The sequence below is a fragment of the Esox lucius genome, chromosome 21 (genome assembly GCF_011004845.1).
Source record: "Esox lucius isolate fEsoLuc1 chromosome 21, fEsoLuc1.pri, whole genome shotgun sequence".
Lineage (NCBI taxonomy): Eukaryota > Metazoa > Chordata > Actinopteri > Esociformes > Esocidae > Esox > Esox lucius.
Genome location: NC_047589.1, coordinates 218,470 through 229,588, shown reverse-complemented (window position 1 = coordinate 229,588; position 11,119 = coordinate 218,470). Strand labels below are relative to the sequence as shown.

At 36.0% G+C, this 11,119-nt stretch overlaps 1 protein-coding gene across 1 annotated transcript in view; it reads left to right on the top strand.

The window, feature by feature from the left end:
* Nucleotides 1-1,240: 1,240 nt before the first annotated feature.
* Nucleotides 1,241-11,119, top strand: part of apbb1ip (amyloid beta (A4) precursor protein-binding, family B, member 1 interacting protein) — a 59,432-nt gene continuing 49,553 nt past the window's right edge. Inside the window, exon 1 of the mRNA XM_013132283.3 lies at nt 1,241-1,400. The gene's annotated coding sequence lies outside the window, so the exon portion shown is untranslated. The remainder of the gene's footprint in view (nt 1,401-11,119) is intronic.

The following is an 11,119-nucleotide window of genomic DNA, read 5'->3' as shown; positions in this document are numbered from 1 at the left end:
TCATCACAATTAAAATAAATAAACATTTGAAATATATCAGTCTGTGTGTAATGAATGAATGTAATATACAAGTTTCACTTTTTAATGGAATTACTGCCATAAATCAACTTTTTGATTGATATTCTAATTATATGACCAGCACCTGTATGTTGACAAGGACCATATGGAAAAAATGACTGCAATGATATTTTTAACAACCACACGGTGGCGCTATTGAGGATTTTCACATTAGCAAGGTAACCATACTAACCCTGTTTGAGATATAGCATTGAAAAGAGGTATATAAATCCATCTCCTCATAAGGAACATATTTGCCATTGGGACTTATTAACTTCGCTTTAATGGTTTGGCGGACATTTCAAATGGGTGAAAAATACTAAAAGAAATAACCTATGGCATCAAATGTCCGAGCTCCACATACTTTGATATTTGGCATTTAGGGACCAAGGGGTTCGTTAAATTTGTATCAGCCAGGCCGGTATGTCAAAAAACATGGCCACCATTGACAGATGAACATGTGCAAGGGCGTGGTTTTGAACATAGACTGAACAAAATTATAAACGCAAAGGAGAAGTGCTCACTAACACAGATTTAGACGGATTTGTTAACAATATTTGAGAGACATAGGCCTTTTGTGTACATAGAAAAAGTCTTAGATCTTTGAGTTCAGCTCATGATAAATGGGTGCAAAAACAAGTGTCTGCCTTGATGGAATACCCCACTTGTCATCATTGAAATCAGAATAAGTTCTCAGTTGACATACCTGATTAAATAATGTCTTTAAAATGTATTTGAAACACAAAGTCAATATTCTATTAGAAACCACATTGTTGAAATATCATTTCATACTTCCACTCATATTTGGTAATAATCCTTTTGAAAAAAGTTAATGATTTTGTAACCTAAACACTCCCAACAACATGCCTAAACACCCTTTGCTCTCTCTTCTCTCTCTTCACTTAATTACACAGTATCAACATTGATGGATTTCCCCGTTAGTTACTGACATGTTGGTTTCCAATTAGAGATTTACTTTAAAAAACATTCTCTAACTTTCATAACTTTTTATAATTGATGGTAAATACCTCCTATCACTAAAGTACATACACACTATTATTTTGCAGATAAGCAAGTGGTTATACACCCTATAACACTGCCTGTGTTGTGAAAGTCTTGTGAAAATGGAATGCACTGACAAGCCTGGACCTGAACTTCCTCATAGACCAGGAAACTAAAGTGGTTGAATCAGATACAGTTCATTTCAACAACCCAACCCCTCATGAGTTTTAGACTTTGTACATTATTTTTAGATAAAAAGTTAGACACTAGAAACGTAATTGACGTTCATGAACCGGTTGTAATTCAATAGATAAGTTAACAAAGATTACAAAGGAGCAAAGGTGAGTTTATTCCTATTATTGTGGGGATACACTTGGACTATTGAGGAAAATTAACTTTTGTCTTTCAATGCTGCTAATGTATGCAGAAATTATTGATGTCAATTTTATTTTCTCTTCACCATGCTTATGCAAACCAGTCGGTTTTTGCCTTACTGTCAAATACTTCGAATGTGATAATTGTTGGTTAGATTACGTGTTTTGAAGTTATCAGAGTGATACGTACCATTTATTTCAGTCATGGAGAGGTCAGAAGTACAGGAAATTTAAATTGAATAGAGTGTTTATGAGTTGTCAGCATTTAATACAAATTCTGATTTAGATTGTAGTTCCAGAATTCTAGCCTGGTTCGTCCCAGTTGTGTATTCAATCTAGGGTTGTGTTGGTGTTTCTTAATGTATGTCTTATTTTTATATATCTAAGTTGATTACTCTTGTTTAGATAAATGTAAATAAAACACTAAATGAAAGCAGATAGGAGGCACAGGTGAATTGTTTAGCCCCTCATTTTGCAAGGAAGGCAGCCACTTATGTTCTTTTGGTGTAAAAAGCGGTCTTCTCACATCTGAAATTCCTTCTGAGATGAGAACCAAATATCACAGATTATAGAGAGAGAATATATTTACATTAAATTAGAGTTGTGTCTAAAAAGATATTGTGATTCTGTAAATCAATAATGCATTGAGCGGGACCATGGTCCCAAACCATTGTCTAGTTTTATGCAAACTGTAACACAGATTGTTTTTCTAAAATCTATTGTAATAGACACATATAATCAGCAAACAGAGAACGTTAGTGTCCAGGGAAACGTGACATACAATTCTTATGGTAGATTTTTTTTTTAAGAGTACATGGTGCTGTACATGTGACTAAATCTATGTGCTCCTTTTATAAGTGAAAAAAATACACATATCGGTCCTGCAGTTGCTTGAGTATGCCTGCCTCTGGTATTTCCACAGAATTCCATGTTTTCATGGATTATATGTCCATGTTTACATGTTAAGCTTTTGGTTTAAAGACTCAGGTCGGGATTAATTGAAACCTCCCATAGTAATGTTTACTCAGTGCAATATAAATCCAGTGGTAACGCCCCCCATTATCGATGTGTAATTGCATATTTAAAAAAAATAGGTTTGGAAATATTGTTACAGTTGACAGATTTCTTGTTATTTAATGAAATTGTTTTTTATAATAATATATGGCTTAACTAGCAAGTTGTCTCCCTATTCTTCGTTATGGTAGGTCTATGCCATAGGGCATTCTTTAGACACGTGACCAAATAGATGTAATAATTTTTTAATACTGTAGGCTATGTGTAAAATTTTTACATCCTGGAGTACCTTCTTCTATTCACTACGGTCTTGTCTTGAGCTAAACTGGTTGCTTGTGAGATTTAGATGGATTATTATAGATTGTGCTTGGATGGATCATTTCAGGTTAACAAAAATCAGATTATGCCTGCCAACTGCCTTTGGTTATTGAACATGTTCAGGTCAAACAATACATGATTGGAAATAACAATTTTGTGTACTTAAAATATACTACTAAAGTATATTTTTTGTGTACTGACATTTTATTTTCCATCATGTGTTATAATGTAATTATACTGAAGTATGAAATAAGTGGGTCAATTTTTACACAATTATATATACGTGTACTATGTACATACTATTTTAATACTGTAGTTCCAAAAATATAGCCTGTCTCAATTACAGCTAGAAACAAATGATCAGGCATAAAGCTTTGTTTCTCAAGTCTAGTGGCAGTTGGATAACATTTTAAAGGGTTCTTTTTATTTGTGACATTTATGTTTTCTTTGAAGACTTAGGGAGGGGGTTGTCTTATCCCAGCAGGTGTCTTACTTCATGTTACCCAACATGTGGTAGTAGTTATATAGAACCTAAGACACATCTGTCTCTAAATTTCACCATTTAGAAAAGAAAAATAGATTAAAAATGTATAAAAAATGTATAGTATTTTGTGTTCACACTTTTTTTTTCTCAAATGCTTTTGTCTTTTAAAAGAGTTAAATGGCTTTTTGTTTACATGCCTTGTTCAACTTTTTGGAGTGGAGGGGGCTAAATTAAGCTTTGTATTTGATGTCATTTTCTGATTTTTACAGAGGATGTTGATAGTACTGCATTTTTGCACCTTTACATACGTTTTGTCTTTTACACACTAAAGCTTGAACCTGAATATGGTCAGTCATGCCACAATTTCTGTTGAATGCCTTTGACTCTATTTACTCAGGGTGGAGTATAGCTGTATTTGGTATGAGCTAACAAATCGAGAATTACACTCTGGCTGGGTGTTAACTACAACATACATTAGTCTGCAAAACTCACAATGCTTTCAATGATTTATTTTCTAAAAATGATTAGTAAAATGTTGTTTAATCATTATTGTTTATTTGGGTCCCCATTAGCTAATGGTATCACAACAGCACGTGTTCTTGCTCCCACCCACAAGACATAGTAGGGTATTAATTCAATTTCCCAGATTGCGAAAAATAAGAATTTACAATTACAAAGTAACAATTAAAATAATATTAAGTGGGAACTGGTACATGTTTTGCTGACTGTTATTGAGCACATGGATGATATTAACCGAAATCACAAGGATATTGCTATTGTATGTTATTCTGGGCTTGTCATAACACACAAACCCCTGCTTTATTTGAGAGAACAAGATCATTTTGTTTGGCTGTATAATCTTAAAACGGCCAAAAAAATTTGTGGTGAAGATATGATTGTGCTTATGTGTTTCAAGCTGATTTCTGTATTACAAAAAATCATGTTACAGGCCTATATGAGGCTTATATAGTGTTACAGACCTTGCAAAAGACATCACATGTTATCATTTCTTGCAAACTTCAACACTATTTTCAACATCGTGAGTAGCAACAGGAAGGTGCCCTCTAACCACTTCCCTTTATTTTGAGGCACAACAGTATTTCTAGAAAGGGTGGGGGAGCAACACACATTTGCAAGCGTGTACAAACACACATACACAGGTGTTAATGGTATGCCTTATTTAACTAGTTCCCCAAACTTTAGAAATTCTAGTCAAGTTGATCTTTGTCTTGATCTTAACAAACCTATTTTCACAATATGAATTCTGAATTTGAATGAATTCAGAGTATGTTCAAGCAATGTGGCAAGCAATTGTTTGGTATATGGCCAATGTTATGCATGACACAATGCAGAGTGCCTAAACACAGCACATACTTTCAATTCTATCCTTAAAATTTGACTCAAGGAACCTCAAACACTAGGTGCTTATTGAAAGTCAGAGTAGACATCATGAACCTGAATAAAGAAACCATTGTGAATAAAAATTAGATAAAAAGTAGGAAAAAAGATAAACATTTGGAAAAATGATTAACAACAAAGATATTCCATGTAACTCTCCAAAAGGGAGTTTTGAAAGGCAATGCATGTATGAATGAATGTCAGTACTTATGTCCAATTGAAAAAGAGGTAATCAAAACAAAATAAACAGAACTTGAAACCAGAAAAGGAACCAGGCAACCCTAGTTCAGCTGATTAAAAGGGATGAATATTGTTGTCGCTGGCAGGTTTCAATCCTTGGTTTTCTATGTGGCAGACTGTTTTTAACCATTATGCTATTTAAGCAGCAGAATGCAACTTTTACCTCAGCCATTACATTTTTGCTGAAATAATGTGGACCACAGAAAATGTATTAACGGAACTTAAGAGCAGTCTTGTACAAAGATTGCTTAAGATGGCTAGCTAATAGCTATACAGCCTAATTATAACGAAAACAATGACTCCAATCACTCCATGGCCAATTAGTTTATTTGGAAAACAATAACAGTACAAAAGGGTCACGTAATACAGTTATTCTCTTAAATATATGAGAATAATGGTATTACAGAGGGGATATATATATTGTTGTGTGAAGGCTGAAAATTACCTAGTGGATAAACATTTCTGAGATAGAGAATTTGGGATGTCTGAGAAGGGAATCGAAACAGGGCAGAGATGTTCCGACTACACCAAAGGGCCTGCTGGTAGTTGCTGCTCCAGGGGTTGTGGTCTATAATAACCCAAAAAGCATACACAAATGCATACTTTGAAAATCCACCAGAAACATTCACAATATAAGATTAAACTGCATGGTTTTAGGCATACTATAACATAGCTACTGAAGGTTGCAGCCAGCAAAGTTTTTGTCTATTTGTTTTGTCTGCAGCGAGCTTGGAACACCGGTCGGCTGCATGGCAGTCTGTGTCTCTAACCAATACGCTATTTAACAACGTATATAGCCTGTCACTCCCTCACTTACTTAGTTAGACATTCGCTCTTCTTGGCCAGCTTCGCTTACACAGTCTGGCAAAAACCATGTGTGTATAGAGTGGAGAATGTGTGTATGTGTTATGTGTACAGATATGGGACATAGTGTTTGTGGGGGAGGAGTCAGGTTTCTTGGATGAAAAAAGGAATGTCTGTATGCTGAGTGACAGGAGATGTGGAGATAAGAGAGTGTGTAAAGAGAGATGAGAGAAAGTGTATTTGGAGGGAGGGAGTAGAGGGTAGGGTTGGAATATGTGTGTGGAGCAAAGAGTGTGTCTTGGTGAGGAGGGGGGGAGGAGAGTGGATTGTGTTTGAAGAGAGAATATAATGTGTGTAATAGTGTGGAAGGAGGAGTGCGTATGGGCGTAGAGGAGAATGTGTTGGGAGGTTGTGGAGACAGAGGAGATGATGGATATCAAGTGTCTAAGACACACCATGATGTGTTTTTGTTTGTTGAAAGAGAAAAAGTCTGGGGTAAGGGGTTGATTAAGTGGAAATAGTTTACATTAAGTATCGAAGATACATCATGTACTGATTACCTTCAACAGGAAATTTTATGTGTCAAACTTGTATGGCAGAATTTCAGTGAATATCTTAACATATGTGACATTTATAGCTGCTATAAAGCCATTACATTATGTATAGGTACAAAGTGTCAAAGATGTTAGCCATCTTGCGTTAGCTACCTAGCATTAGCGACATTGTTTTAGCCATCTATCGTTAGCCACCTAGTGTAAGCCACCTAGCGTTAGCGACACTGCTTTAGCCACCTAGCGTTAGCCACTTAGTGTTTGCCACATAGCATGAGTTACCCAGGGTTAGACATATAGCATTAGCCACATAGCGTAAGCCACCTTCCGTTAGCCACCTAACATTATCCACAGAGTGTAAGTCACCTTGTGTTACCCACCTTGCGCAAGCCACCTTGCTTTGACCACCTAGTGTTAGCCAACTTACGTTATCCACCCTGTGTTGGTCACCTAGCGTTAGCCACCTAGCATTAGCCACCTTACATTAGCGACATTGCGTTAGCCACCTAGTGTTAGCCACATAGCGAAAGCCAACTTGCGTTAGTCACATAGCTTGAGTCACCTTGGGTTAGACATCAAGCATTAGCCATATACTGTAAGCCACCTTGCATTAGCCACCTAGCGTTATCCACACTGCATAAGCCACCTTGCATTAGCCACCTAGCATTAGCCAACTTGCTTTTGCCACCTTGCATTTGCCACCTGGTGCTAGCCATCTTGCGTTTGCGACCTTGCATTAGCCACCCAGTGTTAGCCACATAGCGTAAGCCAACTTGCGTTAGCCACATAGCATGAGTCACCTTGGGTTAGACATCTAGCATAAGCCATATACTGTAAACCACCTTGCTTTAGCCACCTAGCGTTACCCACCTTGCTTTAGCCACCTATCGTTTACCACGTGAGTGACAGCTAAAGTCCTCTAATTCCTAATACCACTGACTTTGAATGGGAAAGGGTTCAGCTTGTTAAGCTGAAGAATGTTTGGCTCAGTTACCTCATTTAGTGATTAACATCTCCAGAAAGTTATATGTCTCTGACATATTTGGCAGATATTTGGTGAATTTCTTAAAATCAGTGAGGTTTGTAGCACCATCATGAGAGCTAGCTGTTCATACCTTTCAGGGTTCATTCCTAGCCATGGTGTTTATCTCTAAAGCAAGTAGCATCTTTCTTGGTAATCCTTCTAGGATTTATATCCTAGAAGTATTTATAGCAAAACATTGGTGAGGTTTATAGCGCTCCTATAAGGTCATTCTATACTTTGATAATGGTTCAAAGGTCCATCACACCCAATAGCATGCAAATCTGTTCAGCAGTCTCAGAGGAGACATGTCAAAATGGAGGCCAAATTGTTTGACTTATCAACTTATCTTATCAAACGTTTAAAGACAATGGTCCTTCACACATAATGTCATCCAAATCCATACAGCAGTTTGGGAGGAGATGTCATTTAAGTGTGTATTTATTAACGGCAAAATCTTAAGAAACATTTATGTTTATAGCACCCCCAAACGGTATTTCTGTATGGAAGTTTTCCTGTCCATTCCTACCAGACACATTTACGAGTATGTTTCGTTCCATAGCTGTTTGATGTTCCATTTGGGATTAATGGATTTCTAAAAAAAATAAAATAGACCCGCCCAGCTCAATTTCATTTGTAGATTTCGGCTATACTATTTGAGATATAAACTTTCCTAATTTAACGTTTAGAGATAATAGTTCAAAGGTCCTTCATACCAAACAGCATGCAAATCTGTTCAGCAGTCTCGTCTGTGATATCGTTAACAATTTATTTCACCAACTTAAAAATGTTGGAAAATCCAAGGGGTGAATTTTAAAGACTCCAGAGACTTTTTTGGTCAGCATGAGAAGGGGTATATATGGAACTTGGTTGCGTGTCTCTACAACATTCAGTTAATGAGATCGGAGTTTCACTTTTTCCATTTTCTGCTGAGTGCAACAGCGCCACTATGAGGACTATGGGTAACATGATGACCAAGGTCCTTTCAGACCTTGGTCATCTACAATCAGGCAAAATTTGGAGCATTTTGAACCAAAGGGGATCGAGCTATAGGACTCTGAAAATGGCCCTGGTGAATAATAATAATAAAAATGAAAGCTGCAAGCAGCATTTAGCGGGTTACTACTAGCCAGATCACACATTTTTTTCAACTTATATCCATAGTTGCAAAGCAATACGGCATCTATGATTTTTCCTTTCCTATAGTGTTCCCATGTGGCCAACTTAAAACAAAATGCACACAAGGTAAAGACACAACCCCTGTGCACCAAATGTAGTCTCAAAAGAACAAGAGATGTTATGGCTGGTATTGCGCTACTGTTTGGCCAAACAAAATGTACTTGCATGTTACATTGCAATAGTTTTCAGGACATTTACCTCAAATGGTATTATAATACAATATTCTGCATCAGATAAATATGGATACTTCAAATGTCTGACACTATCAGAGCAGTATAACACCTTAAGCACCAAACAATGTAACAAGGTAGTTGCTTGAAATTTTCAGAAAGTAATAAATGTGGCTTAAATGTATGGTAAATATAACTGAATGAATTTGTATTAGTCTTCCCCAGCGCAGAGCATATTCATTAATTCACCTTTTGTTTTTTGTATGATAACGATGGGGTCAGAAGAGACAATCATTATCATTTTCAAATGGTTTAAATTTGATGATCAAAAATGTACCCTATGTATTCCATGTGTTATTGTTAAATTACAACTCAGATAAATTTAACTGCCATGTCTACAATTTAAAGTTTAGACCTCAGTTAGAAGTGGAGCTGTAGAAACCAATGAAAACAGAGAAATTACTTAACTACTGAGAATGGATTATCCACTGACACTTAATCACATAACACACTCTCTACCAAAGGCACATTTTTAATAGCTAAATCATTGGCTGTTATGTTTGTTCATGACACCAGAAGGATTTAAGGTGAACTAATGCTAGTTTACACTGAGAATGTTCTAGCATTTATTTTTGTTGAAATAATCATGGCAACGTTGCATTCCACTAAACATTTGCTTATATTAGCAAGTCATTGTACAAATGAAAACAGAGAATTAGCTTAGCTACTTGAGCATAGATTAGCTACTGAGGCTTGAAATCATGACACCATCTCGAAATGGTAAAATTATTATTGGCTAAACCGTATGTTATATTGTTCATGTCACCAGAATTATTTTTGAAGAACTAATGTTAGATTAAACTGAGGTTAGTTAAATATATTTCCATTAGCTAACATTACTAGCTAGCTAACGTCGATAGTATTTATCGCTAACGTTAGCCATTTTTTTACTCTGGTAGGTAGTTTTTTTTTTATGAAATAATCATGGCAACTATGCATTCCACTAAATATTTGCCTATAGAAGCAAGTCAAATGTACAAATGAAAACAGTGGATTAATTAGCTACTGAGTATAGATTAGAAACTGAGGCTGGAAAACATAACACCATGTGTAAAACACAAATTATTAACGCAGAATAATATATTATCTGATTATAAATATTTGATTATATCTTTTCATATGACAACACTGAAGATACTTATAATACTTATATCATGCAATAAAATGCAAATTAATTTAAAAAAAATCATACAATGTGATTTTCTGGATTTTTGTTTTAGATTCTGTCTCTCACAGTTGAAGTGTACCTATGATAAAAATACGTAGGTACGTAGGAATACCTGCAAAATCGCCAGTGTATCAAATACTTGTTCTCCCCACTGTATGTGTTTTGCTGTTAATTATGATCAAGTCAAAGCAAATGATGAATGCTAAATGGTTGATGCTGGCTGTAGAAAGGATGTAACTGTAACCAATGGCTTTTACATGGCACAATACAGACCACAATGTTGGCCATGCCTGGTACACTACATTTTTAGATGCATGCAGCTCCACTATTGTGGAGTGATCTTCCATTTAAATTGAGAGACACAGACTCAGTCTCAACCTTTAAGTGTCTACTAAAGACTCATCTCTTTAGCTTTTATGATGAAGTGTAGTTTGGCTTCGGAGCATAATTAGGTGGGCAGCATCTTGTGGCTTGATAAAATCAGAGAGGTAAGTAGGAGCTAGTCAATGTTGTGCTTTGTAGCATAACAATAAAAAAATTCTAATCAAACCTTAAAAGCCCGTAACACGTTTCCAGGCTAGGTCATTTTGGGGCTTCTCCATGTTTCATTGAAATGTACAACTGAGTATCATCTGCATAGAAATTGACATTGTAATTCCAGAAGACCAAGAGGCAGCATATATAGTGAATACAATAAGAGGTCCCAGGCCTGAGCCTTGAGGAACACTAAAAATACATTTGATTTCTCAGAGGACAGGTCATCCACACATAAAAACTGATGTCTTTCTGAGAAAATATGATCTAAACCTGGCAAAAACATGTTTGTGTTGCCAAACATGGGTTTCCAATCTCTCCAAAACAAGGGATTGATCAGTGGTGTCAAAAGCAGCACTAAGGTCAAGAAGCAATAGGCCGAGTTGGGGAGTAATGGATTACAAAAAAACAATAACTGTAATCCGCTACGATACCAACAAAAATATTTTAATCGGATTAGATACATTTGAAAACATTTATGATTACATTTGGATTACTTCAATAGAAAAAGAAGAGGTGCGTGAAACAATTATGACACGTATGTTTGAGTCTATTGTTTAATGTTATAATTACGTTATTTTAATCAAAATAGGAATTGGCGCCTCATTTGTGTGCCAAAGTCGTGCGCGCAAAGGTGGACGCGCATAACCAGTTTAGTGACTGAGGAAGCGCTAGTTTAAATTTCTCCAGTTTTGGTTGGTTGGATGGCTGGTAAAAACAGAGTATATCTTTGATAATATTAGCC